Source organism: Gopherus flavomarginatus, chromosome 2 (genome assembly GCF_025201925.1).
Source record: "Gopherus flavomarginatus isolate rGopFla2 chromosome 2, rGopFla2.mat.asm, whole genome shotgun sequence".
Taxonomy (NCBI): domain Eukaryota; kingdom Metazoa; phylum Chordata; order Testudines; family Testudinidae; genus Gopherus; species Gopherus flavomarginatus.
The window spans coordinates 251,465,180-251,477,884 of record NC_066618.1 but is presented as its reverse complement, the minus strand read 5'-3'; the positions used below and the strand labels follow the sequence as shown (position 1 = coordinate 251,477,884).

The 12,705-nt window shown below is 42.6% G+C and overlaps 1 protein-coding gene across 10 annotated transcripts in view; it reads right to left on the bottom strand.

Annotated features, from left to right (window-relative positions):
- Positions 1–12,705, bottom strand: part of LOC127045230 (carbonic anhydrase 3-like) — a 98,164-nt gene that overhangs the window by 49,459 nt on the left and 36,000 nt on the right. The window lies entirely within an intron of this gene.

Sequence of the window (12,705 nt, the reverse complement as noted above, 5' to 3'; positions counted from 1 at the left end):
ATGGAAAATACTTTACAGGATAATCAGATTCATATAGCCCAGAGAAGCCCCCTCTAGCCTTAGTTTCAAAGTTACAGCAAGCAGAGGTAAAATCCTCTCAGCAAAAATGGACATTTACAAGTTGAGAAAAACAAAATTAAAACTAATCCGCCTTGCCTGGCTACTTACAAGTTTGAAACATGAGAGACTGATTCAGAAAGATTTGGAGAGCCTGGATGGACATCTGGTCCCTCTTAGTCCCAAGAGCGAACAACACCCAAAACAAAGAGCACAAGCAAAGACTTCCCTCCACCAAGATTTGAAAGTATCTTGTCCCCTTATTGGTCCTCTGGTCAGGCGTCAGCCAGGTTTACTGAGCTTCTTAACCCTTTACAGGTAAAAGAGACATTAACCCTTAACTATCTGTTTATGACACCCCGGCTTCCTTGTTACATACGCAGTATTATCCTGTGGGATAGTTGGGAAGAATTAGAGTTTTAGAAAGACCTGAATACAGATCACTTTGTACAGCTGATGACACAATACACTTTGTGATGACCTGTCAGAGAGATCTGGGAAGTAGGCCGACTGGCTCACACAGTTACTTGAATATGGCTAGACATTGCTTTCATCACAGTAAAATACCCATTCTAGACTGATTCTGACAATCATGCCTTTCCCTACAGAAAGATCAGCTACTCTGTTATAGATGGGAGATGTACAGTTTTGAGGACATGAGCCATGCATTGAGCTGAGTTTTAAAACTAGTTAGAAACTGAATAAAATGTTGTAATCTAGAGAAGACCTTACTGATTCTTGTTTCACTACTCTAAAAATATGCTAAATTGGAATGGAGAGATAAAAAAAACACATCAAAATAAATTAAGAATCCCTAAGGAGGAAAAACCTGTAAAAAATCTTAAAGCAATCAAAGCTAAAGCCTTTAGACTACTGCAGTATATATTACTCACACTTAGCAACACCTCATGCAGATGTCTGTGATTTTCCCCCAGTACATCATAATTATACAGAAAGGAACAAGTTCGTCATTTGGGCATGAATAGAAAACCAGCACCCCTCACTTCTAATCCCAGTTCCAACACTGACATCCTCTGAGGATTTGGGCAGATCACTCAGTCTCTTGGTGCCTCAGATCCTCTGTCTGTAGAAGGAAGATAATAATGTTTCACCTATTTCACAGGTATCAGAGGGGTAGCTGTGTTAGTCTGGATCTGTAAAAGCAGCAAAGAATCCTGTGGCACCTTATAGACTAACAGATGTTTTGGAGCATGAGCTTTCATGGGTGGATACCCACTTCTTCAGATGCATGTAGTGGAAATTTCCAGGAGCAGGTATATATAAGTAGGCAAGCTAGAGATAACGAGGTTAGTTCAATCAGGGAGGATGAGGCCCTGTTCTAGCAGTTGAGGTGTGAAAACCAAGAGAGGAGAAACTGGTTTTGTAGTTGGCAAGCCATTCACAGTCTTTGTTTAATCCTGAGCTGATGGTATCAAATTTGCAGATGAACTGAAGCTCAGCAATTTCTCTTTGAAGTCTGGTCCTGAAGTTTTTTTGCTGCAGGATGGCCACCTTAAGGTCTGCTATAATGTGGCCAGGGAGGCTGAAGTGTTCTCCTCCAGGTTTTTGTATATTGCCATTCCTAATATCTGATTTGTGTCCATTTATCCTTTTCCGTAGAGACTGTCCAGTCTGGCCGATGTACATAGCAGAGGGGCATTGCTGGCATATGATGGCGTATATTACATTGGTGGACGTGCAGGTGAACGAACCGGTGATGGTGTGGCTGATCTGGTTAGGTCCTGTGATGGTGTCGCTGGTGTAGATATGTGGGCAGAGTTGGCATCGAGGTTTGTTGCATGGATTGGTTCCTGAGCTAGAGTTACTATGGTGTGGTGTGCAGTTACTGGTGAGAACATGTTTCAGGTTGGCAGGTTGTCTGTGGGTGAGGACTCGCCTGCCACCCAAGGCCTGTGAAAGTGTGGGATCATTGTCCAGGATGGGTTGTAGATCCCCGATGATGCGTTGGAGAGGTTTTAGCTGGGGACTGTATGTGATGGCCAGTGAAGTCCTGTTGGTTTCTTTCTTGGGTTTGTCTTTCACAGGGCCATTGTGAATTAATTAGATAGCTGTAAACTGCTTTACACATGACAGGAGATACGTAAGTGCTAAGTATCAATTATTTAGTACTGGAACACCCATATTGCAGGATTTAAAACTGATCCACTATAAAAATGAACACGGTTCAGTAGCTCTCAAATATCTCATTGTTTTCTTGTGCTGCAATGGTCTACAGATCATGTGCTGGGCTGCAGTTAAAGGTAGATATTTCATTACATTGGCAGCAACCTGAAATATATACTGGTACTTCTGTGTTAAAAAGTCTCAGTATTTAATTTTGCATAGTCATCTTCACTAATAATTTTTCATCTGTGCTCTTCTATCTGGCCGTTTTCTAAATCCTCAATTTCATATACAATAGGCTTTAGCTGCATGTCTTTTTTTTTATAGCTACTTAGCAGAAAGTACAGCAAAGTACTCCATGACATTAGGCATAGAAGGAATTCTTTCTAATCTTACATCACTGTACCTTCTACTACAGCTGCCATGAAATCAGTGTTTCAATTATAGACCTCACACACATTGTTGGGCACCAAGTCAGCAACTTTCCTTTGTTTTTTCCAGGGCCAGTAGCATTTGTTTAGCTATAAATGTAGAGATGCTGTAGCTCCTGATAGCCACGCTGAGCTCCACTGAGACTGAGGAAAATATGTGCTTTGTTGATACTCTCTCATTCAAGAGACAGGAAACTTCACAGAATGAAAAGTGTATAACATTTAGGATTTACATGTGGAAGCCAGGACCATTAAAAAGAAAAAACATTTGGGCTATGAAAGATGAGAGGTACATGGTACTTTAATATCTTCCCTTGTCTACGAATTGCACAGGGGCATTAACTTCAGTCTTATGATGCTAGCCAAAAAAATGCCACCTGAATGGAGAAGAGGGATATAGAGGAATAAAATGGTGGTCAAGTAATGTGTGTCCCTTCTCCCTTTGACCATTTAATGTTAGGCTGAACAAAGCACTAGTAGAAATACAACAGGGAATAATCCTGCATTGGCAGAGATGAACTAGATGACTTTTCTATTTCTAGCTTCTATTATTTTATACTATGACTCTATGAATCTGTAAGAACAGCACCCAGCTGGACCATCCTCCAGGCTCTAGCAACATAAATTTGCACACAAGCTCTGCAGACAAGTGTGTAAGGAAAATATAGGTTCTTTCTGCATACAAATGAATATGAGACTTCTGATCAAACAAAAGATTAAATCTGAGGATCTTAGATATCAAGTATAAAATTAGATACAACCCCTACAAACAAATGTTGCATTATAGTTGAGGTTTTCTGGTAGCAAGGGAAGCTGAGGCCACTTTTAGTCTGGCCCCACATGGCTTCTGGTGGCTAGGAGAAGTTGGTGCAGCTGCCTGCTCACAGTTCTGCTTAATGCAAGTGCTTGGAGCTGGGATGTGGGCAGGTGTGACAGGGATGCTAAATGTCTGAGTCTCACACCAGATGCACAAAATTTGCCAGCCCCGCAGACAATTTCACCACTGCTGGTGAGTGTTCTTCTCTGCAGTTTTGGGCATCTGAATAACATTTGTGTATATCTCTGCCTCAAAGCTCCATCTTTCAAATATGAAGGCTATTTACCTGTGACTGGAGTTCTTCCAGATGACTCTGCATAGCCACACTTATGGGTAATGCACCGACCAGTGCTGACTAACAGAGGAACTTTCTCCAAGCAGTGCCTATTGGAGAGCACACAACAACCCCTCAGCGTTCATAAATATTCTGATGGCAAAGTAATATAAGGAGGTGCTTTGCCTTCTGCTGTCTCAGTTCCTTTCTAAGCTGACCCAAAGAAAACTAAGATAGGACTCTGAGAAAGAGAGGGGAGAGGGTGGGTGCAAATATACAGCACCGCCTTGAAGAACTCCAGTTATAAGTAAGTAACCTTCATTTTGTCTTCAAGTGGCTTTGCATATTTGCTAGTTTGGCAAGCAGTTCTGAAAAACTCAGGAGGTGCGAATGGGCTCCTAATCAAATAGTGACTTAAACAGAGCTCCATCAAACCTAGCATCCACTCTAGAAGCCAAATCCAAAGCATATATTTAGTAAACATAAAATGACTTCCAAGCAGCAGCCTTACAACTTTTCCCAACACAAACATGTTTAAGACAAGTAAAAGACACTGACACTGCACTAAAAGAATGAGATCTTAAGCCATTAGGTACAGGGACTGCTACTAATTTATAACATTCAAGGATACATTGTTTTACCCATCTGTAAATAACATGAGCAGGTACATTATACCCCATATGATTCTTAGTATAAGAAACAAATAACCTTGGAGACTTCCTAAAATCTTTAGTTTGATTTGAATAATATGCTAGAACCCTTCTAGCAAATAAAGTATGGAGAGCAGATTCCCCTTTATTAGAATGTGACTTTGGAAAGAACACTGGTACATTTATTGTTTGACTGATGTGAAACACATACTATTTTCGGTAAAAACCTGGGATTAGGTTTGAGAACCCCCTTATTTTTTGAAAAAATAGCCAAAGGCAGGTCTTCCATAAATGCACACAAATCACTCCTTCTTCTGGCTATGTTATAACTACAACAATTACCATCTTAATAGATTATTAAAATAAAGTATGCTATGCCAACAATTCAAAAGATGGCTTCATAAACATAGATAAAACCAAATAAAGATCACCTACTGGAACTAGGTCTCTTACGGGGTGGGGGAGAATGTATGTTGATCAATAGTTCTCAACCAGGGGTCCAGGGCCCCCTAGGGGGCCATAAACTGGTTTCAGGGTGTCCATCAAGCAGGGCCAGAATTAAGACTTGCTGGGGCCCACGGCAGAAAGCCAAAGCCTAAGCAATGTAGCTTTGTGGGGGCCCCTGCAGTGTGGGGCCCCAGGCAACTGCCCTACTTGCTATCCCAATGCCAGCCCTGGCTTTTGTATGCAGAAAAAGCAGTTGCAGTGGCACAGGTGGGCAGTGGAATTTTTATTGCATGTTGTGGGGGGCGGAAAGTCTCAGAATGAAAAAGGTTGAGGAACCCTATGTTAGATAACCCCTCTATGACAGTGCAAGGAGTGAACAAGTGAGCATGCACAGTGATCACTTAGAGGCCAATTAGTTCCCCAAAGAAAGCTGATCGAGGTAGTTAGATAATCAGGCTGTTGGGTTTGGTGGAATATAGAGCCAATTAGCCATCAACCCAAATCTGATATGGAGGCACAGGGAAGAAGAGTCATGGGAGAGAGAGAGAGAGACAGATAGAAAAAAAGAAACAGGGCTAGTTGAATCCAGTCACACAGGGAAGGGAGACCAAAAGCACAGAAGATATTGTAAATAGACTGTTGCATGGGGACCACAGAGATATTGGTGGAGAGAACTCAAAATAAATGCCATTGTGAATGCACAACTAGTGGAATCTGTGCAGTTTCTGCAGGAAAAGAAAAAAGGAGCAAAGGCACACCCTCATTACACCCTTCAGAAAACTTTTGACCATGCGATGCACAAATAATGATCTGCAAAAAGAACAGGAGTACTTGTGGCACCTTAGAGACGAACAAATTTATTTCAGCATGAGCTTTCGTGAGCTACAGCTCACTTCTTCAGATGCACAGAATGGAACACACAGACAGGAGATATTTATACATACAGAGAACATGAAAAGATGGAAGTATGCATACCTGCCATCTGTCAAAACAAGATAAGCTGAAAGAGTTGTCAGAGAGGAATCAGATAACCCCTCAGACTTTAGATCCATCAAATATTCCAAAATTCTAGGAACAGAAGCTGTATCTTGTGACTCAGATTTTCCTGAATCCAAAAGTCTAGTCATTAACATTTCCTTGTAATGTTTTCTAAAGTTAAGCAGTACATTCTGAACCAACAAAGAACAGAACCACTCAGTGTTAGTCAGGGTCCAATAGCCCAGGCTGTCAGATGAAGAGAGTGGGGATCTGGATAAAGAATTCTGTCATGTTGCTGAGGCAACAGGTCCAGAGACAAGGGAAGCAGTTTGTATTCCACCTCTGACACCTAAAGCAGGTCCATATACCATTGCTGTCTCACCACGCAGGTGCAACCAGGATCAGCCTCACCTTGTCCTTTCTTATCTTCCTCACCACCTTCAAATTAATGGGAAAGGAGGGAAAGCATACAGAAGGCCCTCTCACTAATGCATTAGATAGTGTCCAAGATGGACTGACTGTACTAATCTTGAACTGTCAGAGAGCCCAAGTGAGTTCCCCATCTACTGTCTGATGCATCTGAGGTTATCATGACCAACTCCAAGGGAAGACAGACCAGAACTCTCTTCAGAGCACCAGTCATTGGCTCTGTTTGCCCACTCCATCAATGAGTCTGTGGCATGTTGACTAGCATATGAACATTGTTCAGGTTTGGTTTATAAATTCATGCCAACCAATGTTTCATTGGCCTCATTCCGAGATTTGCAAATAGAATGACATAAGTAGTCACTGTCATGAGACACCTCAGACCAAAAACGAAAATATATCTTTCTGGGTTTGATAACGATGAATCTTTGAAATAGATCACACTATCTTCAGAAATATTTCCTCTGCAAGGGAAGCTCTTCCTGCTTCTGAGTCCAGTACCAATCCTATACAGAGAATTCTCTGAGTTGCAAAGAGATTTGGCAACTTCACATTTAGAAGCAATCCTAAATCTGTAAGAGGGGAAGTTGGAAACTGAATGTGTATCAACAGATCCTCACACGAATTGATTATAGCAGCAAATCATCTAAGTATGGGTAAAAAAAGATACCCAGTTTTCTGAGATGTGCCACTACCTCAAAAGGCCCTTTGTAAAGTCTCTTGGAACTGCAGAAAGATCGAATGGTAGGATCTTGTACTGAAAATGTCTCCATCCCCCACAAAATGGAAGTACTTCAAATGACTTGGCCAAATAGAAATATACATCCTTTAAATAGAGAGTTACAAACCAATCTATGCTTGAGATTGAGAGAATGATGGAGAATAGATTTATGATTCAAAACCAAAATTTCTGGATGAATGTGTTAAATGTTCTTAAATCTAAAATTGAATGGAAACCCACATCTTTTTTTCTGCACCAGGAAATATCGTAAATAAAAGCCTTGACCCCTTAGATTTTTGGGAACTTCCTCTACATTTCCCATCGGAAGCAATTTCTGAACTTCTGGCAGAAGAACAACTTCATGAGATAGTTACCTGAAAAGGGAAGTGCAGAGGAAGTTAAAAGGAGGTTGTATTTTGAACTGTATTGCATAATACTTATATTATTTCTAGGATCGATTTGTCCAATAAACAAGCCTCCAATTGCTGACAAAATGGACAAGTCTGTATCCAGACAAAGGGTAGAAAGAAATTTTGCCAGTTGGTCCACAACTCTTGACTCTCATATCAAATCTGGGGCTGCATATTCAATGAAGAAGGTGATGGATCAGTTTGCTTTGACCTTGATCTACAAGTCTTCCTTTATTGTTGAGATGGAAAAGAAGGAGGTTGTTGATTTAGCAGTTGCTGCTGCCTTTGAGTGAAGAAATCTGAAGATGATTGTGGATAAAATTGCCTCTTGTAAGAGAAAAAAAAAGAAGTAGGTGGTCTCCTTTTAGCAACAGAACATAAACCAAGTAATCAAGCAGTAGATCTGGTCCCTTTTCATTTCTCCAAAAGTTTATTTGTTTGTTTATTACTAAACAGACCATCACCCTCCAAAGGGAGGTCCTTAACTTTAAATCTAATGCTCATAGACAATGAAGATCTTAACTATGCATGCCTTCTAAGAGTGACAGCAGACACTAAAGCCCCAGCTACTGTATCAGAAACATCTAAAGAAGTCCTGACAGCATATTTTGCCACATTCTGACCTTCTGTGAAGATACCATTGGTAAGTCTTTTCTGATCATAGAATCATAGAATCACAGAAATGTAGAACTGGAAGGGACCTCAATATAGGTCATCTAGTCCAGTCCCCTGCATTTAAACAGGTTTAAGTATTACCTAGACAAGTGTTTGTCTAACATGTTCTTTAAAATCTCCAGTGATGAAGCTTCTACAACCTCCCTAGGTAATTTGTACCAGTGCTTAATGACTCTGACAGTTGGGAAGTTTTTCCTAACATCTAACCTAAATCTCCATTTCTGCAATTTAAGCCCACTATTTCTTCTCCTGTCCTCAAGTGATAAGGAAAACAATTTATGACCCTCCTCTTTATAACAACCTTTTACGTATTTGAAGACTGTTATTGCCCCCCCTCCTGCCCTACCCAGTCTTCTCTTCTCAAGATTAGACAAACCCAGTTTTCTCAATCTTTCCTCAGAGGTCATATTTTCTAGACCTTTAATCATTTTTGTTGCTCTCCTCTGAATTTTCTCCAGTTTTTCCACATCTTTCCCAAAGTGTGGTGCTCAGAACTGGACAGAGTCCTCCAGTTGATGCTTTATTAGTGCTGAGCAGAGCGGAAGAAATATATCTCATATCTTGTTTACAACACTACTGTTAATGCATCCCAAAATGATATTTGCTTTTCCTGGGAACAATATTACACTGTTGATCCATGTTTAGTTTGTGATCCACTATAACCCCCAGACTCTTTTCTTCAGGGTTCCTTCCTAGGCAGTCATTTCCCATTTTGTAGTTGTCTGTAGTTGTTTCTCCCTGTGAGGTTCGGAGGGAGGCCCTTCTGGGTCACTGTGGCAGACCACCATAACTGTCAGTCACCAGTCTCTCATTCTGACACCCTAGGTGGGCAGAGTAATCTACAGTCTATAACCCCAGCCACTTGGACAGGCAGATGGCAATTAGCAGTCTACAGGCCCTCACCCTCTGTGTGGGGCAGCCTCCAGCAAGCAGTCTTTAACTTCAGCCTTCAGTCTGGAGCAGACAGCAATTACAGTCTACAGCCTTGGCCCTCTGGGCAGGGCAGAGCAGGGAGCAAACTTTAGCCTAAGCCTCCTAGCTAGGGCAGACAGCAATTACAGTCTTGGGGGGGGGCAGAGTAATAGGTAGTTTCTAGCTTCAGCCTTCAGGCTGGTGCAGACAGCAAACACAGTCGGAGCCAATAACCTCCTGGCTGGGGCAAGCCACAAAAAAGACACAGGCCTTATGGCCTTGTGGTGAGTAGGCCACCATCTTAGGGGTGGGGTTGGCAGCATGGGGTTGGAGGACTCAGGCCCAGCCTACTCCACCCCAGTCCAGAGACCTAACAGTGATGGGTAATTTCGCTACCAGGTCAGCAGAGATCCCACTGAAACACGCTGACTCACTTCCTGGCACCACAACCAGACTAATGTCTGGTTTCCCTGGGCTACTTCCTACCACAATCTGTTGTCATGGCACTGTTGGCCACATATCCTCAGCGGCTAGACAGCCAACAGTAGTCCCAGTAACTCCTCTTCATCCATGGCTCCCTCCGGTGGCATGGCATGGGACGGCTGTAGACCTGGTCCAGAGTCCTGCAGAGGGCTTGAGATGTCTGCTTCCTTCCCTGGCTTAGTCTCAACTGAGTCTCTTTATACTTCCTGTCCTGCCCCTGCACTTCCAGCTCTACTCACCAGGGGGAGCATAGTGGTTCCTCCCTGTCACGTTCAGAGGGAGGTCATGCCACCTCACTACATTGGGCAATTGATTATTCCTTCCTGAGTGGAGTACTTTGCATTTATCCTTGTTGAATTTAATTCTATTTATTTAAGACCATTTCTTCAGTTTGTCCAGATCATTTTGAATTTTAATCCTATCCTGCAAAGCACTTGCTATCGCTCCCAGTTTGATATCATCTGCAAACTTTATAAGTGTACTCTCTATGCCATTATGCAAATAATTTATGAATACATTGAACAAAAACAGACCCAGAAAGGATCCCTTCAGAACCCCATCTGATATGCCCTTCCAGAATGTGAACCATTGGTAACTACTATCAGACCATGTCTACATTACAAACTTATGTCGACACAAGATATGTCAGCATACAGCTGCTGCAATTAGTACATTGCTTGAGCATAGGCATACTTGGCTCTTTGTGTCAGCAGTGCACGTACTTACCAGGAGTACTTGTGTTCATGTGTAGGCATCCCACTGTGCAACTCGCCACCATTCAGCACATTGACTTTTGGGGAGTTTGGCAGTGCATGATGGGGCCAAAATGGTCGCACAAGGATGACTAGGAGCATGGGGTCAAATTCTCAGTTTGCAACTATCACCATCCCATAATTGTATCTGTAGCACACAATTTTCATGCCTTTTTTCAAAATCCCACAAACCTGCTCACCTCACGGGCTGCTGTCTCTGACAGAGCCTGCACAGCTCTGCACTATTGTCATGAGCATTGCAAGCATGGGGCATGCAATCCTGGAGTATTTGTAGAGCTGCAAGAAGAACCGAATGAGTGGGAAAAATGATGATTCCTCGGAGGACAGATTGCTGTGGGACATAGTGAGAACCAAATCAAGGTTGTTGGTGGCATTCATGGAGCAGCTGCAGATGATGGCGAGCCACTTCTGGGCTCGAGAAACAAGCACTGACCAGTGGGATCACATTATCTTGGGATGACAAATAGAAGCTGCAGAACTTTTCGATGCACAAGGCCTCATTCCTGGATTTGTGGGCTAATTTCACTCTAGCTCTCCAGTTCAGGGAAACCAAAATGAGAGCTGTACTAATAGTAGAGAAGCAAGTGCTGATCATACTGTGGAAACTTGCAATGCAAGACTGCTACCTAGAGTTGAGAATCAATCTGGAGTCAGGAAATCCACCACAAGGGCCATTGTCATGACCAGACCTAGATCTATTTCATGCCAGTGCCAAGAATTTGGCATAGGGTAAGTATGAAAACACAAAAACCCCTTGTGTGTGAGCTGATACAGGTAGTGTGCCATCTTAGCGATGGGCTGGTGGGACGCAGAAGAAGCCTAAACTACTTTAGCAGGTTGCACGAGTCCATTCAAAATAGTTAAAGGGATCCTACTCTCAAAGGTGCTCCTAAGATGTCAAATACTGGATGCAGTGTCTCTTCAGTAGCAACAGAAGGTAAGTTCAACTTAGATGCTCTTCTATCCACCAACTCATGTAATTGTGATGTATCATCTAAAGTAGATGCAGCAGAAACAATGCCCATGTTTTCCACCAGGCGACTACTCTGTCTCCAGTTCTGAAGCCACCTGTTGTTGTTCCAGGAGATGAACCAACTCTTCTTCCTCAGACAGTGTATTATGTGCTATTGTCTGGGCTGTAAAGCGATTTGGGGCAATCATATCTGAAGAGATCACTAAGACCAGAGCCTTCTCACCTAGAGCCACACTACCCCATCCATACTGTGGACAATCACAAAACTGTCAAGACAGGGCCCAATAAGGCCATGGAGCCCAGGATTGCCAATGTCTCTAACAGTTTGGATTTGGAAACATACCCATAGGATGGGGAAGTACAAGGACTGTAACAAACCAATTCTAGCTGGAACAAACCTAGAAGGCACAATTCTTCTAAATCCATCTTGATCCTCTTCTAATTCTGGATCCAGCCTCAGATTCACAATGAATCTTACAGGAGATAACAATGGCACCAAAGGGTGAAGAGAAATGAAAGTCTGATAAGGCTCTGTCTGATGATCTCAGAGAAAACCCAGGTCTGAAGAACTGAAACAGTTCACCTCTGTAGGGCACTTGCAGCTACAAGGAAATGTGATGGTAGGGAGCACAGCACCCACTCACATAGGCTCGACCTCAGAATGTTCATGAACACTGAAGGGAGGGGCAGGAAAGGGTTTGTGTTTCAACAAGCACTGCTAGGAGAAGGTTTCACAGTTAGGCAGCATGGGTTGGCAGGATACCCATAAGAGGGAATATGCAGAGCCACTTGAAGAACTAATCAAAGAAAATACTTTCCATCCCTTGCTCACACTACCTCCCCTCTCTCAACCTCTGCTAGGTTTTTTTTAAACAGCAATAGGGCTCAGGTCTCTTGAGTCCCAATCCATTCCTAGGTCAAGGCTACATTGTGTCATGATCAGGGCTTGGTGGTCATGACTTAGTGGTTGGAACAGGAGCCAGAACTGGAGCTGGGAGCCAAGCCAAGGATCAGAGTCGGAGTCAGAGTCAGAGAACAGGGGCAGGGACAAGACCAGAGGGCAAGAAGCAGGAGCAGGTCAGTAAAGCAGAAACCAGGAGCAAGGCAGGGAAATAGGAAACAGGGATAAATCAGGAAGGCAGGGTTCAGGAGTCAGGCAAGAGGGCAGGGTCCAATGTAGCAGCCAGTCAGGAATTCACCCAATTGCATGGACAACTTCCTGTGTCTTTTTCTGGTTTAAATAGTGTGGATAAATTGTAGAGCCAATTGCTTGACCACACTTTTGTTCACTATGAAATATACTCAAGAGACCAAATAACCAATATCAATCAGGTTTGTTAATATGATATGGGGAAAACGTGCTATGTGATAGTCTCTGAAGAGCTGTCCCATGGAGCGATGTTACAAGTACCTTATGCAGGTGTGCTTCCTGAAGTTACGCTTCTAAAGTCATATTTTTATACCCTACTTTTTTAATCAGTAAAAGGTGCTACAGTATATGCATCATCTGAAATTGGATTCAATGTATCAGCTTTCTACCTTGTTTGTTTCTGG